Here is a 22,599-nt window from a genome sequence, read left to right on the forward strand (position 1 = left end):
TGAAGATGTTACAGATATGGACATTTGTATTTTGAATCTTCTTTAAAAATATAAAAATACGTATTTTTGGTTTTCGGAAAATCCACTTAACGGGATGGGGTGGGTGAAAAGAAGTGAAGAAAGTGTTGCATTCTTTTTATTAGGATACTTATCTATCAAATACTGAAGATGTTACAGACAATATCAATATCAATCAATACTGATCTGCATTTAGGGCAGTCGCCCAGGTGGCAGATTCCCTATCTGTTGTTTTCCTAGCCTTTTCCTAAATGATTTCAAAGAAATTGGAAATTTATTGAACATCTCCCTTGGTAAGTTATTCCAATCCCGAGCTCCCCTTCCTATAAATGAATATTTGCCCCAGTTTGTCCTCTTGAATTCCAACTTTATCTTCATATTGTGATCTTTCCTACTTTTATAAACGCCATTCAAACTTATTCGTCTACTAATGTCATTCCACGCCATCTCTGCGCTGACAGCTCGGAACATACCACTTAGCCGAGCAGCTCTTATTCTTTCTCCCAATTCTTCCCAACCCAAACTTTGCAACATTTTTGTAACGCTACTCTTTTGTCAGAAATCACCCAGAACAAATCGAGCTGCTTTTCTTTGGATTTTTTCCAGTTCTTGAATCAGGTAATCCTGGTGAGGGTCCCATACACTGGAACCATACTCTAGTTGGGGTCTTTCCAGAGACTTATATGCACTCTCCTTTACATCCTTACTGCAACCCCTAAACACCCTCGTAACCATGTGCAGAGATCTGTACCCTTTATTTACAATCCCATTTATGTGATTACCCCAATGAAGATCTTTCCTTATGTTAACACCTAGATACTTACAATGATCTCCAAAAGGAACTTTCACCCCATCAATGCAGTAATTAAAACTGAGAGGACTTTTCCTATTTGTGAAACTCACAACCTGACTTTTAACCCCGTTTATCAACATGCCATTGCCTGCTGTCCATCTCACAACATTTTCGAGGTCACGTTGCAGTTGCTCACAATCTTGTAACTTATTTATCACTCTATAGAGAATAACATCATCCGCAAAAAGCCTTACCACCGATTCCACTCCTTTACTCATATCATTTATATATATAAGAAAACATAAAGGTCCGATAATACTGCCTTGAGGAATTCCCCTCTTAATTATTACAGGGTCAGATAAAGCTTCACCTACTCTAATTCTCTGAGATCTATTTTCTAGAAATATAGCAACCCATTCAGTCACTCTTTTGTCTAGTCCAATTGCACTCATTTTTGCCAGTAGTCTCCCATGATCCACCCTATCAAATGCTTTAGACAGGTCAATCGCGATACAGTCCATTTGACCTCCAGAATCCAAGATATCTGCTATATCTTGCTGGAATCCTACAAGTTGAGCTTTAGTGGAATAACCTTTCCTAAAACTGAATTGCCTTATATCGAACCAGTTATTAATTTGACAAATATGTCTAATATAATCAGAAAGAATGCCTTCCCAAAGCTTACATACAATGCATGTCAAACTTACTGGCCTGTAATTTTCAGCTTTATGTCTATCACCCTTTCCTTTATACACAGGGGCTACTATAGCAACTCTCCATTCATCTGGTATAGCTCCTCCGACCAAACAATAATCAAATAATCAAATAAGTACTTCACATATGGTACTATATCCCAACCCATTGTCTTTAGTATATCCCCAGAAATCTGATCAATTCCAGCCGCTTTTCTAGTTTTCATCTTTTGTATCTTATTGTAAATCTCATTGTTATCATATGTAAATTTTATTACTTCTTTGGCCTTAGTGTCCTCCACTATCTCGACATTATCCTTGTAACCAACAATCTTTACATACTGCTGACTGAATACTTCTGCCTTTTGAAGATCCTCACATACACACTCCCCTTGTTCACTTATTATTCCTGGAATATCCTTCTTGGAACCTGTTTCTGCCTTAAAATACCTATACATACCCTTCCATTTTTCACTAAAATTCGTATGACTGCCAATTATGCTTGCCATCATGTTATCCTTAGCTGCCTTCTTTGCTAGATTCAATTTTCTAGTAAGTTCCTTCAATTTCTCCTTACATCCACAGCCATTTCTAACTCTATTTCTTTCCAGTCTGCACCTCCTTCTTAGTCTCTTTATTTATCTATTATAATAAGGTGGGTCTTTACCATTCCTTACCACCCTTAATGGTACAAACCTGTTTTCGCATTCCTCAACAATTTCTTTAAACCCATCCCAGAGTCTGTTTACATTTTTATTTACCGTTTTCCACCGATCATAGTTACTTTTTAGAAACTGCCTCATGCCTGCTTTATCAGCCATATGGTACTGCCTAACAGTCCTACTTTTAAGACCTTCCTTTCTATCACATTTATTTTTAACTACCATAAAAGCAGCTTCATGATCACTAATACCATCTATTACTTCAGTTTCCCAATAGAGCTCATTTGGTTTTATCAGCACGACATCCAGGATTTTTTCCCTCTGGTTCGTTCCATCCCTTTCTGAATCAGCTGTCCTTCCCATATTAACTTATTTGCCATTTGTTGGTCATGCTTCCTGTCGTTCGCATTTCCTTTCCGATTGACATCTGGCAAATTCAGATTTCCCGCTACAATCACATTTCTTTCTATGTCGTTTCCCACATAGCCGACTATCCTATCAAATAATTCCGAATCTGCGTCAGTGCTACCCTTTCCCGATCTGTACACTCCAAATATATCAAGTTGCCTATTATCTTTAGAAATGAGCCTTACATCTAGAATTCCACGTGTCTCATCTTTAACTTTTTCATAGCTTACAAATTCTTCTTTCACCAAAATGAACACTCCCCCTCCCACCCTTCCTATCCTATCTCTACGATACACACTCCAGTGCCGTGAGAAAATTTCTGCATCCATTATATCATTTCTCAGCCATGATTCAACTCCTATTACAATATCTGGTAAATATATATCTATTAAATTACTTAATTCTATTCCTTTCCTTACAATACTTCTACAGTTCAAAACTAACAAATGTATGTCATCCCTACTTCATTTCCAGTTCCCTGTTCCCTTATCACCGCTCCCTAGGCCATCCCGTTTCCCTGAATGTACCTCCCTATTACCCTTCCAAACAAATTTCCTAACTTATACGTACCACTGCGGTTTAAATGAAGGCCATCCGAGCGCAGATCCCTATCTCCAACCCACCCATTAGGATCTAGAAATTTCACTCCCAGTTTTCCACATACCCACTCCATAGTCTCATTTAAATCCCCAATCACCCTCCAGTCAGTATCCCTTCTACACAGTATTCCACTAATAACAATCTCCGCTTTCTTAAACTTCATCCGTGCTGCATTTACCAGATCCCACACATCTCCAACTATGTTGGTACTTATATCAGCTTGCCTTACGTTGTTGGTACCAACGTGAAACACTACCACCTTCTCCTTCCCTTCCTCCCTCTCTTCTACTTTCCTCAACATCTGCCTCAACCTAATTCCTGGATAACACTCTACCCTGGTACCCTTTCCTCCACACACTTTCCCCACGTGTCTAACGATGGAATCCCCCATGACCAGAGCCTCAACCCTACCCACCTCATTTGATCCCCTCCCCTCCTGGTCAGCCCTATCTTTCCTGATAGCTGCAGAAGCTACTTTCTCCTCCCTTTTCTCCTTCCCATGACCCTGTTCCACCTGTCTTTTCCTATCCTCTACTCTACTTTTTCCTTTCCTACCTTTTCCCTTCCTCCTACTTCCACACATCTCAGCAACAGTTCCCTGTCCCTCATCTTCCCTCTGTTGTTCTACCTGGAGTGACTCGTACCGATTTCGCACAGACACCTGTCCTGAATTCTGATCCTGAATAGAGCCCTTAGCCTGCTATCTCCTTCCCCTTAGAACATTAGACCACCTGTCTTCCTTCCTGTCTTCTGTGAGAATCCTAATTATCTCCCTCAAACTTTCCAACTCCTCCCTCATACCCCTCAATGCCTCGCCACACCCACAGTAAGTGGGGGAAATGAAATTAATAATAAAATAACTTATTTGCAAAAAATAAATGAACGGAGGGTTATATTGTCTGCGATAGTACACAACAATAACGTATTTAATATACGACTACACTACAATACTACTTAGTCGTGCTCTATTTTGTTATCCTACAACCCCTGACAGGATAAAAACTGCTGTTAATTACTGAATATCGAAAGTAAAAATGTGTATGTAGAATCAGCTGTGAAAGTAAAGGAACACGCATAATTTGTTTTCTGAAAATCCACTTAAGGGGAAGTCTTAAAGGGAGTAAATTTTTAAAATGAATATATCTACAGTATACCTCAAAAATACATATTACAGGTGTGAAAATTGGTATTTATAATCTCCCCTAAAAGTAAAGAAACACGAATAATTTGTTTTTAAAAATCCACTTAAGGGGAAGTGTTAAAGGGGGTGAATTTTTAAAATGAGCTTAGATACAGTATATCTCAAAAACGTATTACAGACCTGAAAATTGGTATTTGGAATATCCTTTAAAAATAAAGACACACGCATTTTGCAGCGGGGGAGCGGTGTGGATACAACTTAAGGGTGGTGTAGAAGGAGTTGTATTCTTTTCATATGAAGTGGACTTAAAACAATACACCCCTAAGGGGGTTTCTGGGGGTTGAGGAATTACCACAAAAATATGCATTTATATGAAACCGTTTGAATTATGAATTTAAAACTCCAAATCATATCCTAGGTGTTAAATAACAGAAGGTTTTAAACAAATTTAATCCCCCAGAGAGTTAAATGGGTGTTAAGATCCGAAAACAAATATATTCATTCCTTTCTCCAAAACGGTTTAACGCACGAAGACGAAATTCCAAATAGCGGTATATAATTTTATAATTATATAATCATATAATTCTAAAGACGCATCTGCTGTAAAAGAGCAACCCTAAGGCTTACAACTTTAGTGGTATCTTGAGCTGACCCCGGTCGGCTCCGCCAACAACTCCCTTTAACTCGCATGATGGAAACATTTCTTACGGAAACTACTTCAGGTGGCAGCCTCAAGAGAAAATCCACCACTGCTACAAGCAGTGCACTTGGGCCATCGGATTCTGGAGAGCCCAAACCAACATGCATAGATGAGTCAGAGCACCTAGGAAACCCATTGCCATCACACGCATCCAAACTGAATACACCAAAATTAAGACCTAAACGGAAACACATTTTTGGCACGCTGAACATAATTTCGCTCCTAAAAACAGGAAAACTTACACAACTTACTGACGTAATGGACCAGCAAAATATTCTGATCATGGCACTTCAAGAAACAAGATTCACGGATGACATCGCGATGGAATCAAGCATTTATAGAATCCTGAAAGGCAAGGTTGGCGTAAGGATCATGAAGAACATGCCACACTTAGGAACAGCATTTGTAATCAATAAAAAGATTCTAAATTCGGTTATAGACTTCCAGTCTCCAAATGGAAGGCTCTCACTACTAACCATTAAGTGTGCAAAGAAAATATACACCCTCATTAATGCTCATGCGCCAATTAATGACGACAATCGAACTAACCCACAAAAGGTAGATGATTTTCGGGAAGAATTAGAATTGGTGACATCAGAAATTCCTGATAATCATGTGAAAATACTACTTGGGGATTTCAACGCACAGGTAGGACGAGAAAAAGTCTACAAGATAATAGTGGGGGATTTTTCAGCTCGTAGAAGAACCAACAGAAATGGGCAAAGACTTATAGAGTTCTCCAGGAACTTTAATTTGAAACTGATGTCCACTCATTTCAAGAAGCTTCCTAGGAAACAAACCACTTGGGCATCACCAATCAAACTATTAGGAGAATATCAAATTGATCACGTTGCAATCTCCCATAGAAGTCAAAAAGAAATCATGAATGTTAAAGTTAAGAAAGGAGCCGACATAGAAACAGACCACTATTTAACAATCATCAAGATAAAATTTATTCCCAGCAGCAAGAAGAAACGCACAAACAACAGAGTACTAAGATTCCACACTCAAATGCTGAAACAGAACAGCAATAAGTGTAATCAATACCAATAATAATAATACCAATACCAATTATTATTATTATTATTATTATTATTATTATTATTATTATTATTATTATTATTATTATTATTATTATTATTATGTTCTGCACCGTCGTCAAAATGTGCAGACCGCGCTGGAAACGGGTCCTGGACGGGTAATGACTACGAATGCAGTCCGGCCGCCGGTTCAGTACCGCCAAGGCACCCAAGATGACACCACCCCAGACCTCCTCAAGGATTTAATCCACATTAAAAATGCTTATAGGCAAAGGTGGCAAAGATTTGGCGACCCAGCTGACCGGGTGGAATACCTGGACCTTGGCCAGGAAGTACGACATCGATTGCTAGATAAAAGATTGCAAAATGGGAGGAACGTTGCCGTAATCCTTCAGAAAATTAGTAAGATCGCGAATTTTGGCGAAATCTCTCAGAAAACGAGTCAGATCGCGAATATCGGCTGGTTATATATAAAACGATAAACATTCATATCTAAAACGATAAGCATTGAATTATAAATTTCAGTATAATACCGTAGCGAAGCACGGGTATCTTGCTAGTTTTATATATATATAGATGATACTAGCAAGGTACCCGTGCTTCGCTACGGTATTATACTGAAATTTATAATTGAATGCTTATTTTTTTAGATATATAATCCGCCGAAATTCGCGATCTGACTCGTTTTGTGCGAGAATCCACCAAAATTCCCGATGTGACTGGTTTTCTATGATTTTACGGCACATTTCCTCCCACTTTTAAATCTTCCTTTCCAGCAATCGATTTCGTACTTCCCAGGCTAGGCTAAGGTATTCCTCCCGGTCAGTTGGGTCCGTAAATCTTTGCCATCTTTTCCTATAATATTTTTAATATGGATAAAATCCTTCAGGAGATCCGGCCTGGTGTCATATTGGGTGCCTTGGCGGCACTGAACCCGCGGCCGGACTGCATTCTTAGTCATTACCCGTCCAGGAGCCGTTTCCAGCGCGGTCCGCACATTTGACGACGGTCCGGATTATTATTATTATTATTATTATTATTATTATTATTATTATTATGTGTTGCTGGAATGGCTGATGACAGGGAAAACCGGAGTATCCGGAGAAAAACCTGTCCCGCCTCCGTTTTGTCCAGCACGAATGCCACATGGAGTGACCGGGATTTGAACCACGGAACCCAGCTGTGAGAGGCCGGCGCGCTGCCGCCTGAGCAACGGAGGATCCTTATAAGTACATTAATAACAGTAAAATCAATTGGTCTCACCTCCTTCTACACCCCACCGCCGTTAAGTTTATTTACCGCCCCCCCCCCACCAAAAAAATTAAAAGAATGCTTGTTTCTTTATGTTTAAGGGAGATTCCAAACAGCAAAGTTCACGTCTATTACCTTCAGCATTGAGATATAAGTATTCCCATAAAAATAATTCACTTTTTTTCACTTCATTTCACAATAATCCCCCCCCCCTTGAAGTGAATTTTCCCGCAAATAATACTTGTTTCTTTAATAGTAAAGGACCTTCTAAATACCAATTATCACGACTAACTTCTTCCGTTTTCGATTTATGTGTCCTCATGAAAGGAATTCAACTCCTTTACACTCCCGCCCTCCAAGATGGTTTTTCCACCAAAACGCGTTCTTCTTTGTTTTTAAAGGAGGTCCAAATAAGAATTTTCACGTTTGTAACAACTTTAGTTTTTATTATATGTATGTATTCTCATACAATTCAGTCAATTAATTTTTCAATTCTTTCACCCCCCCCCCCCCCCTTCATTGGATTTTCCGAGAATACGTGTTTCTTTACTTTTAAAGCAAATTGCAAATATCAAATTTCACGTCTGTAACATCTTGATTTTTGAGATATCAGTAGCCTAATTAAAAGAATTCATCACCATTTTCAGTCACTTTTACCCCCCCCCCTCCACCCAAGTGGTATTTCCGAAAACTAAAAGTACACGTTTCTTTATGTTTAATAGAGATAAAAAAATACCATTTTTCACTTCTGTAACATGTTAAAGTTTTTTAGATATACTGTAAAAATTCTCATTTTAAAATTTCACCCCTTTTGAGTTCCCCTTAAGTGGAGTTTCCAAAAACAAATCACCTACATTTCTTTACATTTACAGGAGATTTACACCCACTCTTTACGTCTGTAACATTTTACGTTTCCAAGATATTCTGTAGATATAGTCTTTCAAAAAATTCACCCCAATTTGTCACTCCTGTTTAACCGCCATTAATTGGCTTTTCCAAAAACTAAAAAATACGTGTTTCTTTATTTTTAAAGGAGATCCTATATGCAAATTATCAGTTCTGTAATATCTTTCGTTTCTGAGATATGTGTATCCTCAATTAAGGTATTCAACCCATTTTTCACCCTTTTACACCCCTCCTATTAGGATTTACAGGAAACAAAAAAATACGTGTTCCTTTATTTTTAGAGGAGATTCTAACTACCAATTTTTACATCTGCAAATTTTAAAGTTTTAAGATGTGGACACACTCATTTTAAAAAATTCACCACCCTTTTCACCCCCCAATATTTGGATTTTCCAAAAACGAAAAAATACGTGTTTGTTTACTTTTAAAGTAGATCCAAAATACCAATTTTCAGGTCTGTAATATCTTCAGGTTCTGAAATATAAGTAGACTCATGAAAGGCATTCGACCCTTTCTTCAACCTTTTCCACCCTTCCTATTAGGATTTTCCGAAAACAAAATATACGTGTTTCTTTATTTTTAAAGGATATTCTAAATACCAATTTTCACATCTATGACCTTTAAAGGTTTTGAGATATAGATACACTCATTTTAAAATATTACCCCCTTTTCACCCCCTCCCTTAATTGGATTTTCCAGAAACAAAATAATACGTGTTTCTTTATTTTTAAAGGAGATCCCAAACACTGATTTTCAGGTCTGTGATATCTTCAGTTTCTGAGATATACGTAGTCTCATTAAAGGCATTCAACTCTTTTTCCACCCCTTTTCACTCCTCCTATTGCGATTTTCCGAAAACAAAAAAATACGTGTTTCTTTATTTTTAATGAAGATTCTAAATACCAGTTTTTACATCTGCAAACTTTAAAAGTTTGGAGATATAGATTCACTCATTTTAAAAATTCACCCCCTTTTCACCCTCTCATTAATTGGATTTTCCAAAAACAAAAAAAACGTGTTTCTTTATTTTTAAAAGAGATCAAAAGTACCAATTTTCAGGTCTGTAATATCTTCAGTTTCTGAGATATAAGTACCGGTATCCTGATTGAAGGCATTCAACCCATTTTTCCCCATTTTCACCCTTTTTCACCCCTCCTATTGGGGTTTTCAGAAAACAAAAAAATACGTGTATCCTTATTTTAAAAGATGATTCTAAATACCAATTTTTACATCTGTAAACTTTGAAAGTTTTGAGATATAGATACACTCTTTTTAAAATTTCACCCCCCTTTTCAGCCCCTTAGCGACGAAATATCCAAAAATCCTCTCTTAGCGAGCACCTACACCTTAATATGAATATATCCCCAAAATTGCATTTCTTTATGTCCAGTAGTTTTGGCTCGGCGATGATGAATCAGTCAGTCAGTCAGGACAAGTTATTTTATATATAGACTAGCAAGATACCCGTGCTTCGCTACGGTATTATACTGAAATTTATAATTGAATGCTAATTGTTTTAGATATATAATCCGCCGACATTCGCGATCTGACTCGTTTTCTGCGAGAATCCGCCAAAATTCGCGATCTGACTCGTTTTCTAATAGATTACGGTATGTTTCCTCACATTTTTCAATCTTTCTTTCCAGCAATCGATTTCGTACTTCCCGGGCTAGGTCCAGATATTCCACCCCGTCAGTTGGGTCCCTAAATCTTTGCCATCTTTTCCTATAAGCGTTTTTAATATGGATCAAATCCTTCAGGAGATCCGGCGTGGTGTCGTCTTAGGTGCCTTGGCGGTACTGAACCCGCGGCCGGACTGCATTCTTAGTCATTACCCGTCCAGGACCATTTTCCAGGGGGGTCCGCACATTTGACAACGGTCCAGAACATTATTATTATTATTATTATTATTATTATTATTATTATTATTATTATTATTATTATTATTATTATTATTAAAAGATGTTCTGAACCCCACAGCAAGCTGCAAGATCGCTACTTGGCGGTAAATTACATCTGCTGCCAGTGTCATTGTTACAATGTGACCAGCACCATCGTCGCGCGTAGGCAAGTGTGCGGGATTTCTGGCGATACCAATGACATACTTCCGTGCATTGTTGACCTTATTATAGAGGTGAACAATTTGACGGTCCATCTCATTCCTATCGTTTATTTCAAATGTGTTTAAATTTTTATTTACATGCCAGGAGGATCTACTGTAATCTAAGAACGTTCTCCGAAGGAAAAGATGGCTGTTGAAAACCAGCCCAGGAAAGATTAAAAATGATCGGTTTATGATCAGAATAAGTACATCGAAACTATATAGCCTGTTTCCAGTCATTCGACAGGGTCAGGAATGGAATGAATAAAGCCCCATCTAGCAGCGACAATAGGAATTGTGCCGGCTGCCGAAGCACACCTCTGGGGCAATGATCGTTGAATGACAAATGAAATGAAATATTGGACAGTGTTGCTGGAATGAATGATGAGAGAGAAAATCGAAGTATCCGGAGAAAAACCTGTCCCGCCTCCGTTTTGTCAAGCACGAATGTCACATGGAGTGACCGGGATTTGAACCACGGAACCCAGCTGCGAGAGGCCGGCGCGCTGCCGCCTGAGCAACGGAGGCTCCTTAAGTACATTATGAACAGTAAAATCAATTGATCTCACCTCCTTTTACACCCCACCGCCGTTAAGTTTATTTACACACCCCCCCCCCAAAAAAAAAATAGAAGACGTGTTTCTTTATGTTTAAAAGATATTCCAAACACCAATGTTCACATCTGTTACATTCAGTTTTGAGATATAAGTATCTCCATAAAAATAATTCACTTTATTTTCACTTCCTTTCACACTCCCCTCCCCCCCACCCCGTAAGTGAATTTTCCGGCAAAATATACTTGTTTCCTTAATAGTAAATGATCTTCTAAATAGTAATTATCACAACTCTAACTTCTTCAGTTTTTGATTTATGTGTCTTCATGAAAGGAATTCAACTCCTTTTCACTCCCGCCACCCAAACGCGTTTTTCTTTGTTTAAGGAGATTCAAATACCAATTTTCACGTCCATAACAACTTTAGTTTCTATTAGATGTATGTATTCTCATACAATTAATTCAATTAATTTTTCAATTCTTTCACCCCCCCCCCCCCTTCATTGGATTTTCCGAGAATACGTGTTTCTTTACTTTTAAAGCAGATTCCAAAGCAGATTTCACGTCTGTAATATCTTCATTTTTGAGATATCAGTAGCCTAATTAAAAGAATTCAACACCATTTTCAGTCACTTTTACCCCCCCCCCCCCGTTCCACCCAAGTGGTATTCCCGAAAGCTGAAAATACACGTTTCTTTATTTTTAATAGAGATAAAAATACAATTTTTCACTTCTGTAACATGTTAAGTTTTTGAGATATACTGTAGAAATTCGCTTTTTAAAATTTCACCCCTTTTTATTTCCCCTTACGTGGAGTATCCGAAAACAAATCACCTATCTTTCTTTACATTTACAGGAGATTCCAAATACCCACTTTTTACGTCTATAACATTTTACGTTTCTCAGATATTCTGTAGATATAGTATTTCAAAAAATTCACCCCAGTTTGTCACTCCTGTTTAACCCCCATTAATTGGATTTTCCAAAAACAAAAAAATACGTGTTTCCTTATTTTTAAAGGAGCTCCCATGTACAAATTTTCAGTTCCGTAATATTTTCAGTTTCTGAGATATATGTATCCTCAATAAAGGCATTCATCCCATTATTCACCCATTTACACCCCTCCTATTGGGATTTAAAGAAAGCAAAAAATACGTGTTCTTGTATTTTTAAAGAAGATTCTAAATACCATTTTTTTACATCTGTAAACTTTTAAAGTTTTAAGATGTAGACACACTCATTTTAAAAATTCTCCCCCCTTTTCACCCTCTATTATTTGGATTTTCCAAAATCAAAAAAATACCTGTTTCTTTATTTTTAAAGTAAATCCCAAATACCAATTTTCAGGTCTGCAATATCTTCAGGTTCTGAAATATAAGTAGCCTCATTAAAGGCATTCAACCGCTTTTTCACCCTTTTCCACTCTTCCAATTGGGATTTTCCGAAAACAAAAAAATACATGTTTCTTTATTTTTAAAGGAGATTCTAAATGCCAATTTTTACATCTTTAAACTTTAAAAGTTTTGAGATATAGATAGACTCATTTTAAAAATTCACCCCCTTTTCACACCCCCCATTAATTGGATTTTCCAAAAACAAAAAGTATGTATTTCTTCATTTTTAAAGGAGATCCTAAACACCAATTTTCAGGTCTGTAATATCTTCAGTTTCTGAGATATAAGTTTCCTCATGAAAGTCATTCAACCACGTTTTCACCCCTTTTCACCCCTCCTATTGGGATTTTCCGAAAACAAAAAAATACGTGTTCCTTTGTTTTTAATGAAGATTCTAAGTACCAATTTTTACATCTGTAAACTTTAAGAGTTTTGAGATATAGATGCACCCATTTTAAAAATTCACCCCCTTTTCACCCTCCCATTAATTGGATTTCCCCCAAACAAAAAAATACGTGTTTCTTTATTTTTAAAAGAGATCAAAAGTACCAATTTTCATGTCTGTAATATCTTCAGTTTCTGAGATATAAGTACCGGTATCCCGATTAAAGGCATTCAACCCCTTTTTCACCCTTTTGTGCCCCTCCTATTGGGATTGTCTCAAAACAAAAAAATACGTGTTTCCTTATTTTTAAAGAAGATTCTAAATACCAATTTTCACATCTGTAAACTTTTAAAGTTTTGAGATATAGACACACTCATTTTAAAATTTCACCCCCCTTTTCACCCCCTTAGCGACGGAATATCCAAAAATCCTCTCTTAGCGAGCACCTACATCTTAATATGAATATATCTCCAAAATTTCATTTCTTTATGTCCAGTAGTTTTGGCTCGGCGATGATGAATCAGTCAGTCAGTCAGTCAGGACAAGCTACTTTATATATATAGACTAGCAAGATACCCGTGCTTCGCTACGGTATTATACTGAAATTTATAATTGAATGCTAATTGTTTTAGATATATAATCCGCTGAAATTCGCGATCTGACTCGTTTTCTGCGAGAATCCGCCAAAATTCGCGATCTGACTCGTTTTCTAATAGATTACGGTATGTTTCCTCACATTTTTCAATCTTTCTTTCCAGCAATCGATTTCGTACTTCCCGGGCTAGGTCCAGATATTCCACCCCGTCAGTTGGGTCCCTAAATCTTTGCCATCTTTTCCTATAAGCGTTTTTAATATGGATCAAATCCTTCAGGAGATCCGGCGTGGTGTCGTCTTAGGTGCCTTGGCGGTACTGAACCCGCGGCCGGACTGCATTCTTAGTCATTACCCGTCCAGGACCATTTTCCAGGGGGGTCCGCACATTTGACAACGGTCCAGAACATTATTATTATTATTATTATTATTATTATTATTATTATTATTATTATTATTATTATTATTAAAAGATGTTCTGAACCCCACAGCAAGCTGCAAGATCGCTACTTGGCGGCAAATTACATCTGCTGCCAGTGTCTTTGTTACAATGTGACCAGCACCATCGTCGCGCGTAGGCAAGTGTGCGGGATTTCTGGCGATACCAATGACATACTTCCGTGCATTGTTGACCTTATTATAGAGGTGAACAATTTGACGGTCCATCTCATTCCTATCGTTTATTTCAAATGTGTTTAAATTTTTATTTACATGCCAGGAGGATCTACTGTAATCTAAGAACGTTCTCCGAAGGAAAAGATGGCTGTTGAAAACCAGCCCAGGAAAGATTAAAAATGATCGGTTTATGATCAGAATAAGTACATCGAAACTATATAGCCTGTTTCCAGTCATTCGACAGGGTCAGGAATGGAATGAATAAAGCCCCATCTAACAGCGACAATAGGAATTGTGCCGGCTGCCGAAGCACACCTCTGGGGCAATGATCGTTGAATGACAAATGAAATGAAATATTGGACAGTGTTGCTGGAATGAATGATGAGAGAGAAAATCGAAGTATCCGGAGAAAAACCTGTCCCGCCTCCGTTTTGTCCAGCACGAATGTCACATGGAGTGACCGGGATTTGAACCACGGAACCCAGCTGCGAGAGACCGGCGCGCTGCCGCCTGAGCAACGGAGGCTCCTTAAGTACATTATGAACAGTAAAATCAATTGATCTCACCTCCTTTTACACCCCACCGCCGTTAAGTTTATTTACACCCCCCCCCCCAAAAAAAAATAGAAGACGTGTTTCTTTATGTTTAAAAGATATTCCAAACACCAATGTTCACATCTGTTACATTCAGTTTTGAGATATAAGTATCCCCATAAAAATAATTCACTTTATTTTCACTTCCTTTCACACTCCCCTCCCCCCCACCCCGTAAGTGAATTTTCCGGCAAAATATACTTGTTTCCTTAATAGTAAAGGATCTTCTAAATAGTAATTATCACGACTCTAACTTCTTCACTTTTTGATTTATGTGTCTTCATGAAAGGAATTCAACTCCTTTTCACTCCCGCCCCCCAAACGCGTTTTTCTTTGTTTAAGGAGATTCAAATACCAATTTTCACGTCCGTAACAACTTTAGTTTCTATTAGATGTATGTATTCTCATACAATTAATTCAATTAATTTTTCAATTCTTTCACCCCCCCACCCCCCCCCCCCCCTTCATTGGATTTTCCGAGAATACGTGTTTCTTTACTTTTAAAGCAGATTCCAAAGCAGATTTCACGTCTGCAATATCTTCATTTTTGAGATATCAGTAGCCTAATTAAAAGAATTCAACACCATTTTCAGTCACTTTTACCCCCCCCCTTCCACCCAAGTGGTATTTCCGAAAGCTGAAAATACAGGTTTCTTTATTTTTAATAGAGATAAAAATACCATTTTTCACTTCTGTAACATGTTAAGTTTTTGAGATATACTGTAGAAATTCGCTTTTTTAAATTTCACCCCTTTTTATTTCCCCTTACGTGGAGTTTCCGAAAACAAATCACCTATCTTTCTTTACATTTACAGGAGATTCCAAATACCCACTTTTTACGTCTATAACATTTTACGTTTCTCAGATATTCTGTAGATATAGTCTTTCAAAAAATTCACCCCAGTTTGTCACTCCTGTTTAACCCCCATTAATTGGATTTTCCAAAAACAAAAAAATACGTGTTTCCTTATTTTTAAAGGAGATCCTATATACAAATTTTCAGTTCCGTAATATTTTCAGTTTCTGAGATATATGTATCCTCATTAAAGGCATTCATCCCATTATTCACCCATTTACACCCCTCCTATTGGGATTTAAAGAAAGCAAAATATACGTGTTCTTGTATTTTTAAAGAAGATTCTAAATACCATTTTTTTACATCTGTAAACTTTTAAAGTTTTAAGATGTAGACACACTCATTTTAAAAATTCACCCCACTTTTCACCCTGCATTATTTGGATTTTCCAAAATCAAAAAATACCTGTTTCTTTATTTTTGAAGTAAATCCCAAATACCAATTTTCAGGTCTGTAATATCTTCAGGTTCTGAAATATAAGTAGCCTCATTAAAGGCATTCAACCGCTTTTTCACCCTTTTCCACCCTTCCAATTGGGATCTTCCGAAAACAAAAAAATACGTGTTTCTTTATTTTTAAAGGAGATTCTAAATGCCAATTTTTACATCTTTAAACTTTAAAAGTTTTGAGATATAGATAGACTCATTTTAAAAATTCATCCCCTTTTCACACCCCCCATTAATTGGATTTTCCAAAAACAAAAAATATGTATTTCTTTATTTTTAAAGGAGATCCTAAACACCAATTTTCAGGTCTGTAATATCTTCAGTTTCTGAGATATAAGTATCCTCATGAAAGTCATTCAACCACGTTTTCACCCCTTTTCACCCCTCCTATTGGGATTTTCCGAAAACAAAAAAATACGTGTTTCTTTGTTTTTAATGAAGATTCTAAGTACCAATTTTTACATCTGTAAACTTTAAGAGTTTTGAGATATAGATGCACCCATTTTAAAAATTCACCCCCTTTTCACCCTCCCATTAATTGGATTTCCCCCAAACAAAAAAATACGTGTTTCTTTATTTTTAAAAGAGATCAAAAGTACCAATTTTCATGTCTGTAATATCTTCAGTTTCTGAGATATAAGTACCGGTATCCCGATTAAAGGCATTCAACCCCTTTTTCACCCTTTTGTGCCCCTCCTATTGGGATTGTCTCAAAACAAAAAAATACGTGTTTCCTTATTTTTAAAGAAGATTCTAAATACCAATTTTCACATCTGTAAACTTTTAAAGTTTTGAGATATAGACACACTCATTTTAAAATTTCACCCCCCTTTTCACCCCCTTAGCGACGGAATATCCAAAAACCCTCTCTTAGCGAGCACCTACATCTTAATATGAATATATCTCCAAAATTTAATTTCTTTATGTCCAGTAGTTTTGGCTCGGCGATGATGAATCAGTCAGTCAGTCAGTCAGTCAGTCAGGACAAGCTACTTTATATATATAGATAGACTAGCAAGATACCCGTGCTTCGCTACGGTATTATACTGAAATTTATAATTGAATGCTTATTGTTTTAGATATATAATCCGACGAAATTCGCGATCTGACTCGTTTTCTGCGAGAATCCACCAAAATTCCCGATCAAACTGGTTTTCTATTATTTTACGGCACGTTTCCTCCCATTTTTCAATCTTCCTTTCCAGCAATCGATTTCGTACTTCCCGGGCTAGGTTCAGGTATTCCTCCCGGTCAGATGGGTCCGTAAATCTTTGCCATCTTTTCCTATAATCATTTTTAATATCGATAAAATCCTTCAGGAGATCCGGCGTGGTGTCATATTGGGTGCCTTGGCGGCACTGAACCCGCGGCCGGACTGCATTCTTAGTCATTTCCCGTTCAGGAGCCGTTTCCAGCGCGGTCCGCACATTTGACGACGGTCCGGATTATTATTATTATTATTATTATTATTACTATTATGTGTTGCTGGAATGGCTGATGACAGGGAAAACCGGAGTATCCGGAGAAAAACCTGTCCCGCCACCGTTTTGTCCAGCACGAATGTCACATGGAGTGACCGGGATTTGAACCACCCCAGCTGTGAGAGGCCGGCGCGCTGCCGCCTGAGCAACGGAGGATCCTTATAAGTACATTAATAACATCTAAAATCAATTGGTCTCACCTACTTCTACACCCCACCGCCGTTAAGTTTATTTACCGCCACCCCCACCCCCAAAATTAAAAGAATGCTTGTTTCTTTATGTTTAAGGGAGATTCCAAACACCAATGTTCACGTCTATTACCTTCAGTTTTGAGATATAAGTATCCCAATAAAAATAATTTACTTTCTGCACTTCATATCACAATACTCCCCCCCCCCCAAGTGAATTTTCCCGCAAAAAATACTTGTTTCTTTAATAGTAAAGGATCTTCTTAAATACCAATGATCACGACTCTAACTTCTTCAGTTTTTGATTTATGTGTCCTCATGAAAGGAATTCAACTCCTTTACACTCCCGCCCTCCAAGATGGTTTCCCCACCAAAACGCGCTTTCCTTTGTTTTTAAAGGAGATCTAAATACGAATGTTCACGTCTGTAACAACTTTAGTTTTTATTAGATGTATGTATTCTCATACAATTAAGCCAATTAATTTTTCAATTCTTCCCCCCCCCCCTTCATTGGATTTTCCGAGAATACGTGTTTCTTTACTTTTAAAGCAGATTGCAAATATCAAATTTCACGTCTGTAACGTCTTCATTTTTGTGATATCAGTAGCCTAATTAAAAGAATTCAACACCATTTTCAGTCACTTTTACCACCCCCCTCCACCCAAGTGGTATTTCCGAAAACTAAAAACACACGTTTCTTTATGTTTAATAGAGATAAAAAATACCTTCACTTCTGTAACATGTTAAGTTTTTTTTAGATATACTGTAAAAATTCTCATTTTAAAATTTCACCCCTTTTGAGTTCCCCTTAAGTGGAGTTTCCAAAAACAAATCACCTCTGTTTCTTTACATTTACAGGAGATTCCAAACACCCACTTTTTACGTCTGTAACATTTTACGTTTCCAGGATATTCTGTAGATATAGTCTTTCAAAAAATTCACCCCAATTTGTCACTCCTGTTTAACCGCCATTATTACCGAGCTCGATAGCTGCAGTCGCTTAAGTGCGGCCAGTATCCAGTATTCGGGAGATCGTGGGTTCGAACCCCACTGTCGGCAGCCCTGAAGATGGTTTTCCGTGGTTTCCTATTTTCACACCAGGCAAATGCTGGGGCTGTACCTTAATTAAGGCCACGGCCGCTTCCTTCCCACTCCTAGCCCCTTCCTCCCTCATCGTCGCCAAAAGACCTATCCGTGTCGGTGCGACGTAAAGCAAATAACAAAAAAAACCCGCCATTAATTGGATTTCCCAAAAACTAAGAATTACGTGTTTCTTTATTTTTAAAGGAGATCCCATATACAAATTTTCAGTTCTGTAATATCTTTCGTTTCTGAGATATATGTATCCCCATTAAAGGCATTCAACCCATTTTTCACCCCTTTTACACCCGTCCTATTAGGATTTACAGGAAACAAAAAATACGTGTTCCTTTATTTTTAGAGGAGATTCTAACTACCAGTTTTTACATCTGTAAATTTTAAAGTTTTAAGATGTAGACGCACTCATTTTAAAAAATTCACCCCACCTTTTCACCCCCCCAATATTTGGATTTTCCAAAAACGAAAAAATACGTGTTTCTTTACTCTTAAAGTAGATCCAAAATACCAATTTTCAGGTCTGTAGTATCTTCAGATTCTGAAATATAAGTAGCCTCATTAAAGGCATTCAACCCATTTTTCACCCCTTTTCACCCCTCCTATTGGGATTTTCCGAAAACAAAAAAATACGTGTTCCTTTATTTTTAATGAAGATTCTAAATACCAATTTTTACATCTCTGAACTTTAAAACTTTTGAGATATAGATGCACTTATTTTAAAAATTCACCCCCCTTTTCGCCCTCGCATTAATTGGATTTTCCAAAAACAAAAAAATATGTGTTTCTTTATTTTTGAAAGCGATCAAAAGTACCTATTATGAGGTCTGTAATATCTTCGGTTTCTGAGATATAAGTATTCTCTTTAAAGGCATTCAACCCATTTTTCACCCCTTTTCATCCCTCCTATTGGGATTTTCCAAAAACAAAAAAGTATGTGTTCCTTTATTTTTAACGAAGATTCTAAATACCAATTTTTACATCTCTAAACTTTAAAACTTTTGAGATATAGATGCATTCATTTTAGAAATTCACCCCCCCTTTCACCCTCGCATTAATTGGATTTTCCAAAAACAAAAAATATGTGTTTCTTTATTTTTGACAGCGATCAAAAGTACCAATTTTGAGGTCTGTAATATCTTCAGTTTCTGAGATATAAGTAGCGGTATCCTGATTAAATGCATTCAACCCCTTTTTCACCCTTTTTCACCCCTCCTGTTGGGATTGTCTGAAAACAAAAAAATACGTGTTTCCTTATTTTTAAAGAAGATTCTAAATACCAATTTTCACATCTGTAAACTTTTAACGTTTTGAGATATAGACACACTCATTTTAAAATTTCACCCCCCTTTTCACCCCCTTAACGACGGAATATCCAAAAATCCTCTCTTAGCGAGCACCTACATCTTAATATGAATATATCCCCAAACTTTCATTTCTTTATGTCCAGTAGTTTTGGCTCGGCGATGATGAATCAGTCAGTCAGTCAGTCAGTCAGTCAGTCAGGACAAGCTACTTTATATATATACTAGCAAGATACCCGTGCTTCGCTACGGTATTATACTGAAATTTATAATTGAATGCTAATTGTTTTAGATATATAATCCGCCGACATTCGCGATCTGACTCGTTTTCTGCGAGAATCCGCCAAAATTCGCGATCTGACTCGTTTTCTAATAGATTACGGTATGTTTCCTCACATTTTTCAATCTTTCTTTCCAGCAATCGATTTCGTACTTCCCGGGCTAGGTCCAGATATTCCACCCCGTCAGTTGGGTCCCTAAATCTTTGCCATCTTTTCCTATAAGCGTTTTTAATATGGATCAAATCCTTCAGGAGATCCGGCGTGGTGTCGTCTTAGGTGCCTTGGCGGTACTGAACCCGCGGCCGGACTGCATTCTTAGTCATTACCCGTCCAGGACCATTTTCCAGGGGGGTCCGCACATTTGACAACGGTCCAGAACATTATTATTATTATTATTATTATTATTATTATTATTATTATTATTATTATTATTAAAAGATGTTCTGAACCCCACAGCAAGCTGCAAGATCGCTACTTGGCGGTAAATTACATCTGCTGCCAGTGTCATTGTTACAATGTGACCAGCACCATCGTCGCGCGTAGGCAAGTGTGCGGGATTTCTGGCGATACCAATGACATACTTCCGTGCATTGTTGACCTTATTATAGAGGTGAACAATTTGACGGTCCATCTCATTCCTATCGTTTATTTCAAATGTGTTTAAATTTTTATTTACATGCCAGGAGGATCTACTGTAATCTAAGAACGTTCTCCGAAGGAAAAGATGGCTGTTGAAAACCAGCCCAGGAAAGATTAAAAATGATCGGTTTATGATCAGAATAAGTACATCGAAACTATATAGCCTGTTTCCAGTCATTCGACAGGGTCAGGAATGGAATGAATAAAGCCCCATCTAGCAGCGACAATAGGAATTGTGCCGGCTGCCGAAGCACACCTCTGGGGCAATGATCGTTGAATGACAAATGAAATGAAATATTGGACAGTGTTGCTGGAATGAATGATGAGAGAGAAAATCGAAGTATCCGGAGAAAAACCTGTCCCGCCTCCGTTTTGTCAAGCACGAATGTCACATGGAGTGACCGGGATTTGAACCACGGAACCCAGCTGCGAGAGGCCGGCGCGCTGCCGCCTGAGCAACGGAGGCTCCTTAAGTACATTATGAACAGTAAAATCAATTGATCTCACCTCCTTTTACACCCCACCGCCGTTAAGTTTATTTACACACCCCCCCCCCCAAAAAAAAATAGAAGACGTGTTTCTTTATGTTTAAAAGATATTCCAAACACCAATGTTCACATCTGTTACATTCAGTTTTGAGATATAAGTATCTCCATAAAAATAATTCACTTTATTTTCACTTCCTTTCACACTCCCCTCCCCCCCACCCCGTAAGTGAATTTTCCGGCAAAATATACTTGTTTCCTTAATAGTAAATGATCTTCTAAATAGTAATTATCACAACTCTAACTTCTTCAGTTTTTGATTTATGTGTCTTCATGAAAGGAATTCAACTCCTTTTCACTCCCGCCACCCAAACGCGTTTTTCTTTGTTTAAGGAGATTCAAATACCAATTTTCACGTCCATAACAACTTTAGTTTCTATTAGATGTATGTATTCTCATACAATTAATTCAATTAATTTTTCAATTCTTTCACCCCCCCCCCCCCTTCATTGGATTTTCCGAGAATACGTGTTTCTTTACTTTTAAAGCAGATTCCAAAGCAGATTTCACGTCTGTAATATCTTCATTTTTGAGATATCAGTAGCCTAATTAAAAGAATTCAACACCATTTTCAGTCACTTTTACCCCCCCCCCGTTCCACCCAAGTGGTATTCCCGAAAGCTGAAAATACACGTTTCTTTATTTTTAATAGAGATAAAAATACAATTTTTCACTTCTGTAACATGTTAAGTTTTTGAGATATACTGTAGAAATTCGCTTTTTAAAATTTCACCCCTTTTTATTTCCCCTTACGTGGAGTATCCGAAAACAAATCACCTATCTTTCTTTACATTTACAGGAGATTCCAAATACCCACTTTTTACGTCTATAACATTTTACGTTTCTCAGATATTCTGTAGATATAGTATTTCAAAAAATTCACCCCAGTTTGTCACTCCTGTTTAACCCCCATTAATTGGATTTTCCAAAAACAAAAAAATACGTGTTTCCTTATTTTTAAAGGAGCTCCCATGTACAAATTTTCAGTTCCGTAATATTTTCAGTTTCTGAGATATATGTATCCTCAATAAAGGCATTCATCCCATTATTCACCCATTTACACCCCTCCTATTGGGATTTAAAGAAAGCAAAAAATACGTGTTCTTGTATTTTTAAAGAAGATTCTAAATACCATTTTTTTACATCTGTAAACTTTTAAAGTTTTAAGATGTAGACACACTCATTTTAAAAATTCTCCCCCCTTTTCACCCTCTATTATTTGGATTTTCCAAAATCAAAAAAATACCTGTTTCTTTATTTTTAAAGTAAATCCCAAATACCAATTTTCAGGTCTGTAATATCTTCAGGTTCTGAAATATA

The 22,599-nt window shown here is 37.3% G+C and overlaps 1 protein-coding gene across 1 annotated transcript in view; it reads left to right on the forward strand.

Moving 5' to 3' along the window:
* Positions 1 to 22,599, forward strand: part of Cadps (calcium-dependent secretion activator 1) — a 609,066-nt gene that overhangs the window by 219,770 nt on the left and 366,697 nt on the right. The window lies entirely within an intron of this gene.

This window comes from Anabrus simplex, chromosome 2 (genome assembly GCF_040414725.1).
Source record: "Anabrus simplex isolate iqAnaSimp1 chromosome 2, ASM4041472v1, whole genome shotgun sequence".
In the NCBI taxonomy this organism is placed as follows: domain Eukaryota; kingdom Metazoa; phylum Arthropoda; class Insecta; order Orthoptera; family Tettigoniidae; genus Anabrus; species Anabrus simplex.